Genomic DNA, 9,752 nt, shown 5'->3' with positions numbered 1-9,752 from the left:
TTTCTTACACTATCATGCATCTCTCAGAATTTGTTAACTGCTCTAAGTTTTGTGCAACTACATGTTCCTCTTGTTTGATGTTTGTTTGGAACCAAGCATGACATTCTGACTTAGCATGTCGGACAGTTTCCAAAGGGTCTCTGATTATTTCTCTGAATAGTTTATCATTTCTTGCTTTCCAAATAAACCACATAATCTAAGGATAGGAGTCTTTATCCAGCTCAAGATCTTCTATATCATTCTTTCTCCAAAAAAGATAGTTATATTCATGTAGTGGCTCGCGCAGGAAACATTGATGGCGGAGTTGGGATGCTGCATGTGTCCATGTTTGTAGCGCTAGGGGACACTCGAAGGCATGGTTTATAGTCTCATCATCTGCTCCGCATCTAGGACAATGGTTATCGCATCGCATATGATGATGTGTTAGATTATTTGTTACCGCTAGTTGTCCAGAGATGGTTTGTCAGATAAAATGTCTTAGTTTTAGTGAAGCTTTTATATTCCAAACAAAGACTTAGAGTTTTGTAATTCCCTATTCTCCTTGGATTTTCACCATCTCTTTGTTAAGAATGTTCAATATCCTGATTTAACAGTATACATCCCAGTTGAATATAAAATACATTTGAATAATTAGTTTCAATTTTTTACCAATAATATACAATCAATAGGTCCAAATCATAAATATTATTATATACATGCTAACCCTGAGCTAAAACTTATGAAGCACCATATTTACGTGCCAAACTTTATACATAAATTTACAAAGATAATTTTTTGTAGTGTATAGGTTTAAATACAATTAAAATTCATGCTTCATTCGGTCAAAATATACTGGATCGGATTTGATTATTTAAATATAAAAAATTAGTTTTACCATATATATATATAAATAAATATTACACACGAAAAAAATAGTATTATGAAAAAATAAGTTATGAGTTATGCACAGCATATTTATTCAGGAAAAGGAAAAAGAAAATGTCAACGGTCAAACCGTAAGAACGTAAGGCCCCCCATGTCCATGTGCACTAATCGTTTTGTGTTCGTTTTCAAATCTTTGGAGAAGGATCGACATATATCAGCCGCCGATCACGTCCAAAAATATATTTTTGGCCACTTTGATTTTGGTTTTGATTCCCATTTTCTCTTCTCTAAGAAAACTGATTAACTTATAATGCGTTGTATTTTGGATTCCATAACTATCTTGGAGTTCAGTATATTATATATCAATTTATTAATTTTTATTCAAAATTGAAAGATACGAAAAATCTGAAATTCGATGATTTTCAAATCCGACTTCTTATAAAATATTTACTAGTTATCCCTGATTCCCTCAATACATATTATTTTATTAGACAGTAGAATGATGTCTTAAAAAACTTATAAATGTACATATCGCCCACTTGACTATAATGTTCGCAAATCTTGTAATAATACAGCCAAATTGATATTGACCAGCTATTTTATTTTGAGTTTGTGTTTTTTGAAGTCGTGGTCGTCTCTCCAGACACAGTTTACTGGTGCATGTATTAGCTAGCTCCTCACCAACCAATCTCGTTCTGACTTTCAAAACTTAATGTTTGCTTTTAATTTTAGTTTTCAGAAAGAATTACAAAATTTAACATGAGAAGATAGTAAAATTTCATTAAATCAAACTATTAGTTAATTTAATTACAATTTATGTTCTCTGAATTAAATATGGTTAGTCATTGAAAAAGAAAATAAAGATATTATTATTTTGTCAACATTCTCAAATTTTATTTAGATAAGTTAGAGCTTCATCACAAAAGACAACCAATCATATTTTATATAAATTCTGATATTTAATTTAGAGATAATTGTTGAGAGATTGTTTTCTCTTATATAATTTTATGTATTTTTCATTTTCTGGTGTTCATAATTCAATGATTTTTTATTTTAATGTTTTTGCTTTACAAAAATATATATAATGTTTAAAATTTCTCTGGAGACAAGCTCTAAAAACTGCAAATATTCTCCATATTATTTATATATTGTAAAGATTTTCTCTAAAGATAATCTCTGAGAAACTCTCACCTATTTAACTACATAAAAATCAAATCTATATGCATAAAACCAAAAGAAATTAGGGAAAACTGATGGTGAGATTTACAAATTAGCAAAACTTCCTTCATATGTAATTATCATTTTTTTTTCAAAAAAAAAAAAGTAATTATCAGCATATACGACTTTTTCATACGTCAACGAATTAACGTAAAAAAATGCAATTGGTTACCTCTACCAAAAGGTTTGACTTTGAGTTCCCAATAATAGTAACCAGTACCAAGTATCAACGCGGTTTAGACAAGAAAACAATTCCCACTTTCATTTCTTTAGTTGCACCCCATATATGTTCATTTGATTCCTAATTTTATAATCTGCATAATCAAAAGACGAGAGAAACCTAAAGTGACGAATGCTAATGGCGTTTTCTGCTTGTCTTCTCTTAGTTTTTCTCGAAATCTTCTCCGTTTTTTTGCTTAGTCTGCCCAAGATCAGTCAGGTAAAAGCTAGTTATAACATCTTCATCTAACCGGGTATGGTTTACTAAACACACTCTTCTTTTCTCTTCTGTAGGGTTCATCAGTCTGGACTGTGGTTCGCCGAGGGGAACGACTTTTCGTGAGGGAACAACAAACCTTACTTACATCTCGGATGCGAGTTTCATCAGTACCGGTGTTGGTAGAAGCATCAAACAAGCATACCGGACCCAGTTTCAGCAACAAGCCTGGTATAGCGATAATATTCTCAGTATCAATTAATTTTAATAGCTTGAAGCTCAAGTTATATATTCTTTACAAGTTATTTTTACTTGCTTCACAAGGAACCTAAGGAGTTTTCCACAAGCCATAAGAAACTGCTATACCCTAAACCTAACCATAGGCGATGAGTATCTGATCAGAACAAACTTCTTACACGGCGGTTATGACGATAATCCCACCACGCAATTCGAGCTCCACCTCGGGCCTAACCTATGGACTACTGTTTCAACCACAAACGAGACCCAAGCATCAATCTTTGAGATGATTCATGTCTTGAAGACCGACCGTTTACAAATCTGTCTGGTCAAAACGGGAGACTCAACGCCTTTTATCTCCGCTTTAGAGCTTCGTAAACTCAAGAACACAACTTACTTGTCTCGACAAGGATCTTTGCAGCTCTTCATCAGAGCAGACGTTGGCGCAACTCTTAACCAAGTCTACAGGTATATAAGTTCATGTCAGGTCAGACAACTTAAAAAATGGTACTAAATATGTTTTTTTTCGTTTTAGGTACGGAATCGATGTGTTTGATCGTGTCTGGACACCGTATAACTTTGGAAACTGGTCACAGATTAGTACCAACCAGACAGTGAATGTCAACAATGACTACCACCACACCAGAGATTGCTATGGTCACAGCTTCCGTTCAACAGACCCGGACGCACCTATGAACATTTCCCTAGATGGCGTGGACAGCACCGTGCAATTCTACGTTTTTATGCATTTTGCCGAGATTCAAGAGCTAAAGTCCAATGAAACAAGAGAGTTCAACATCATGTACAATGGCAAGCATATCTACGGACCCTTCAGACCGCTTAATTTCACAACTTCTTCCGTATTTACCTCTAACGAAGTTGGTGCCGATGCAAATGGAAACTACACGTTTTCGCTTCAAAGAACAGGAAACTCGACGTTGCCTCCTCTACTCAATGGCATGGAGGTTTATTTGGTTAACTTGCTTCCGGAGCAAGAAACCGATGGAAAAGAAGGTTGGTAACTAACTACTTTTGGATCTATATATATATATAGTTGATCAAGAACCAAAATTTACATGAGAAGTTTATTTATCAGTTGATGCAATGATGAACATCAAGTCGGGTTACGGTGTGAACAAGATTGACTGGGAAGGAGATACTTGCGCGCCACGGGCTTATAGGTGGTCTGGTGTAAATTGCAGTTATATAGACAATGAGCAGCCTAAGATCATTTCTTTGTAAGTATTAATCTTGTTCTGTTTTTCATAACAGAGTTTAATTTTTTTCAACATAATGCCTATTTTTAAAAATTATTTTAATATTTGATCTTTGAAAACAGGAACTTGTCTGCAAGTGGCTGACTGGAGAGATATTGGAGTCCATATCAGACCTTACCAATTTAGAAGTTCTGTAAGTAGTGTACTCAAGTCGCTTAGAAACCCAGCCATGTTGTGATTTAAAGTCATATGTTTTAATATGTGATTGTTTTTTTGGCTTTGATTTTCTGCGTGACTTGTCTAACAATACTTTGACTGGTTCGGTTCCAGAGTTTCTAGTGAACATGGAAACCTAAAAGTCATGTAAGTTTAAGCACAAGGTGGCTCAAATCTAAAACTTGGTCAACAACCCATCCTTCACTAGGAACCTAGATTCACAGCGTTGCAGTGCACCGACCCTAATCCCTCCATTATGAGTTCTCACTAACTCCATAATTAGGTTGTTGGTGGGCCTCGAACCCAGGGGCCTCGAACCAGGTCCTCTTGGGTTCGAGTAACGCCAAGCGCATCAATAACCTACCGGTGGATGTGGAAGCAGTTCCTCCCACGGTGAGGGATTAGGGTCGGTTGCGCTGCAACGCTGTGAATGGTGAAACTGGGGTCGCAAGAAGGTTGTCACATAAAAAGTCGACTTTTTTGTGACAACCCGCCCCGTGGGAACTACCTGCCCCGCAGGCCCCAGGCTCACAGCGCTGCAGCGTACCGACCCCAATCTCTCTATTATGAGTTCTCACTAACTCCATAATTAGGTTGTTGGTGAGCCTCGAACCAACCTCTAACAACATTCTCACAGGACAAGCTGTCACAATTGACCTGCAGATCAATTGGTGACAGCTTGTCCTGTGGGAATGCTGTTAAAGGGTGAGGTCCTGGATTCGAGGCTCACAAAACCTAATTATGGACTTAGTGAGAACTCATAATAGAAGGATTGGGGTCTGGGGTCCACGGGACAGGTAGTTCCCACGGGACGGGTTGTCACAGAAACCAAACATATTGTAACCTCTGTTCACTCTGTTTCTCGCAGAAACCTATCAAACAATGAGCTAAATGGTTCAATCCCTGCAACTCTCCTTGATAAAGCACGAAGAGGAAGGATTTCACTAAGGTAAATATATATATCCCTTGCGTGTGAGCAAGTAAAAATATCATTAAATCCTTAGACCTTTCTAATCATTTTTTTTCCTTTCAATCACATATACGAAACTCTAGTCTCGAAGGAAACACCGGGCTCTGTTCGATCATTCATGCTCCACCAAGAAGAAGAAGAAAAACACGGTTATTGCACCTGTTGCAGCCTCACTTGTTTCAGTCTTCCTCATTGCAGCTGGAATCGTTACTTTCCTTGTCCTCAAGAGGAAGAAGAGAGTCAAGCTTGGTCTTAACCCCAATTCAGGCACCGGTACAACACCGTTACATTCGAGGTCTCATGGCTATGAATCTCCAGTGATAGCCAAGAACCGCAAATTGACTTACATTGATGTTGTTAAGATTACCAACAACTTTGAGAGGGTTCTTGGTAGGGGAGGTTTTGGTGTGGTTTATTACGGAGTATTGGATAACCAACCTGTTGCTGTTAAGATGCTCACTGAGTCTACTGCACTTGGTTACAAACAGTTTAAAGCAGAGGTAATAATTAACATACTGAACCAATCTTTCTCTAAAACATTTTTAAAAAGGTGTTTTGATTTAATTCTTGGATATGTTTCTGTTTTGTGTATTTGTTAGGTTGAGTTGCTTCTTAGAGTTCATCACAAAGATCTCACATGTCTTGTTGGATATTGCGAAGAAGGCGATAAATTGTCTCTCATCTATGAGTTCATGGCGAATGGGGACTTGAAAGAGCATTTATCAGGTCTGGTTTTGTCATACAAAATGTTCTTAACGTTTTGGGGTCTCAAGATTCTGATCCTTTTGTTTCAAAATATGATTTTCAGGGAAGCGTGGACCGTCGATACTAACTTGGGAAGGAAGGCTTCGTATAGCAGCCGAGTCAGCTCAAGGATTGGAGTATTTACACAATGGATGCAAACCACAAATAGTTCACCGTGACATTAAGACAACTAACATCTTATTAAACGAGAAGCTCCAAGCTAAGCTAGCTGATTTCGGGCTTTCGCGGTCTTTCCCACTTGGAACTGAGACTCATGTCTCCACCGTAGTTGCAGGAACTCCTGGATACCTTGATCCTGAGTAAGTTTTAATCTCTACTCTCAACAAAGTTATTGATTTTTTTTTTTTCTTGTTAAGTCTTTAAAATTGTGTGTTTGTCTTTCTTTGATTTTCAGGTACTACAGAACAAACTGGTTGACAGAGAAAAGCGATGTGTTCAGCTTCGGTGTTGTTCTACTTGAGCTAGTAACAAACCGACCGGTGATAGACCAGAAAGGGAAAGGTCACACATAGGTGAATGGGTTGGTTTGATGCTATCAAGAGGAGACATTAATAGCATTGTGGATCCTAAGCTTCAAGGAGACTTTGATCGAACACGGTATGGAAAGTTGTTGAGACCGCTATGACTTGTCTGAATCCGTCTTCTTCAAGGAGACCGACGATGACTCAAGTAGTAATGGAACTGAAAGAGTGTCTGAACATGGAGATGGCAAGAAACATGGGTAGTCGTATGACGGATTCGACTAACGATTCTTCTATCGAGCTGTCCATGAATATCACAACAGAGCTTAATCCTGGAGCTAGATAACTCAAGTCTGTATAAACAAATCTATTTGAGGCTGCAAGTTTCTTTGTACACACGTTTCTTTTGCTTTGTTTGTGATGAACAGTGTCAGCCTTAGTCGTACTCTGTTGCGCTTAATTGTTTATTTAAATATCATCGTTTAAAGAAAAAAAAATGTCATCGTCTTTATATAAATGAAGAAAGTAATTGTGAATTAGTTCTGATAACAAATACTGGTTTTTTTTTTTTGCAGTTGTAAGATCAAATTGGTTACTTCAGACAAACGTTTCTGAATTATTTTATCTAAACACAATGAAAATGCACCAAAAGATTGTTCTTTAAGCAAGCCTAGCGAGCCGTGGGGTTCACTTCAGTTCCAAATGTCATGGTCACTTCTCTTGAACCCCTGGATTCCATGTCACAACTCGTTCCTCCTCTCGAGTTTTCAAGTGTTAAACATTCGATTAGCTCAATAACAACTTGTGACATGGTCGGTCTACTCGCTGAAGAAGCATTGACACAAGCCATTGCTAGCTCAACAAATTTCCAAACAGAATCAGAGTGGTAATCGTCTTTAAGTCTTGGATCTATAATGCTTTTAATATCTCCTTTGGTGACCATTAATCCCACCCATTCTGCTATGTATGGTGTTTCACGACGCTGGTCAATCACTGGCAAATTTGTTATGATCTCCAATAAAACGACTCCGAAACTATAGACATCACTTTTTTCAGTCAGCCAATTTGTTTGGTAGTATCTGCAAGCGAGAATATACAGATATTGTCAGGATTTTTAATGATTTGAAGTAAAGTAGAACACACATGTTTTCAAAATGATAGTTAAGTACTCTGGATCAAGGTAACCAAGAGTTCCTGCAACGACTGTGGATACATGGCTTTCTCCATCGTTTGGGAATGATTTAGAAAGCCCAAAGTCAGCAATTTTGGCTTGGAAGTGTTCGTCCAACAATATATTTGCTGTTTCACATCTCTATGAACAATTGGTGGTCTGCATCCTTTATACAAATATTCCAATCCTAGTGCAACAATTTCATTTTTGTTGTTGAAGATTACCATATAAAAAACTAAAGCTATTGAGAGGAAAAGGGTCATTAGACTTCTTCACGAACCTTGTGCAGCATCTACAGCTATTTTTAGTCTGGTTCCCCACCTTAAAACAGAGGAGTGATGCTTCCCTATGTTTTTTCACTAAGGCATTAGTTTTTGTTCAATAAGGACATGTTATCATTGGATCCGCATGTGATTGGCTTACCTGACAAAAGCTCTTTCAAGTCTCCATTGGACATGTATTCGTATACGAGAACCAAGTCCTTCCCTTATCGCAATATCCAACTAGGCCTACCAAATTCTTGTGATGAACTCTCAGAAGAAGATCAACCTAATAAACCAACACGAAAGAAAAAAATACAAATAAGTGGTTCATATCCAACAAAACGTGGTAAAAGATTGTGTGTGTTACGAGTACCTCTGCCTTGAATTGTTTGTGCCCCTGATCTGATCCCTGAGAGACTACTTTAACAGCAACTTGTTCTGTACCATTAACATATCCATGATAAACCATGCCGAATCCTCCTCTCCCAAGAATCCTTTCAAAGTTATTTGTCATTTCAGTAACCTCTGCGTAACTAAATCTTTTCTTTTTCGTTATTTTCGGTGGCTCCGGTCTTGGTGTTCTTCTACCCTTTTCTGCAACACAAAATATTAATATGATTTTTTGTTTGATATGTAGTGTTACTGTATACATGAAAATTAATAAATTTGTTATGAATACCTCTATTGTTTGATGATTTTTTCCTTTGAGAACAAAGAATGTAACCAATGCACTTCCAATAATAACCATTGAAGCAACTGATGCAACAACTGGTACAATTATACTCTTTTGGGATGCCCACTTTCTCTAGGTTTATTTACACATGAACTTTCTGTGCAATTAAGGTTAGGGTTGCCTTCAACACTGAATTATAAATGCTATTCAGTATAAGTGTATGGTATTTAACTAATGAAGATAATATGAGAAGCTGCCTACTTCAGCTTCAGTCCTTTCTTTTGTAGAAGCTTTTGAGGACTTGGCCACTAAGATTGTTTCCACTTAAGTTTCTGTTATGGTAGAAAATAAAACATAAAAGACAAGTAGGAAATTTATAAGATTGCTACCTAAAAGACCATTTTTTGCTTCATCTATACAGTCATATAAAGTACTTACATGATAAAAAGAGATTTCATGTCAGCTAGAAATTCAGGCACATCACCGTTCAAGCTGTTGTTTGATAAGTCTCTAGCATTTGATGAATACAAAATATCCATCACAGTAGAAAAACCCAAAACATTGTGAATATTATTCATTTATGTTTGACACGTACAGTTCTTGTAGATTGGTTAGATTCTGAATGGCAGGCATAATTATATCGGTCAATCCACTTGAAGATAAGTTTCTAGTAATACATATATATAAATTTAGAACAAAGAAATGACTTAACCATGATGCAAATATTGTAAGACCTTACAAGGAAGTGATTGTTGGTGGAATGGAAGTATCTGTGTTGTTACAGTTTAGACCAGCCCACAAGAACTCTCTGGGGACACATGGATCTCCTTGCCAGCTAACTCTACTCAATCCGTAAGCACTTTGGATCTTATTGATAGCAACCACTGGAGGCATGCATAGTTAATGATATTAAGAACTGAAAATATGTCAGATCTCCAATTCATGTGTATCACAAATGTAAATTTTGTACACACCTTCATCTTGGTTTGTTTCTGGCTGAGGAAGTTCAACAACAGTAAAAATCTCCATAGCATTGAGGAGAGGAGGAAGAGTTGACTTTGTTGTTTTCACCAGCTGCAAATGGCAAGCCCCACTTTCGCATCTCAATGTCGATTCGGGTTGAGTTATCATAGTTACAATGCCTAACATTTTAGGACTAAAAGGTTTAGAAAATTCATTTCCATTCAGCAAAACGCTGAATTCTCTGGTCTCATTGGCTAACAGAGTTTGAATCTCTGCAAAGTGAGGGAAATGTGAAACC

The 9,752-nt window shown here is 37.0% G+C and overlaps 2 pseudogenes; one reads left to right on the top strand and one right to left on the bottom strand.

The window, feature by feature from the left end:
• Window positions 1-2,334: 2,334 nt before the first annotated feature.
• Window positions 2,335-6,914, top strand: LOC125594260 (annotated as a pseudogene).
• Window positions 6,915-7,049: 135 nt separating this feature from the next.
• On the bottom strand, window positions 7,050-9,745 carry LOC125594259 (annotated as a pseudogene).
• Window positions 9,746-9,752: the final 7 nt, after the last annotated feature.

The sequence above is a fragment of the Brassica napus genome (assembly GCF_020379485.1).
Source record: "Brassica napus cultivar Da-Ae chromosome A5 unlocalized genomic scaffold, Da-Ae chrA05_Random_28, whole genome shotgun sequence".
In the NCBI taxonomy this organism is placed as follows: Eukaryota; Viridiplantae; Streptophyta; class Magnoliopsida; order Brassicales; family Brassicaceae; genus Brassica; species Brassica napus.
Note: the sequence above shows the minus strand (reverse complement) of the source record. Positions and strands in the feature narration are given on the sequence as shown.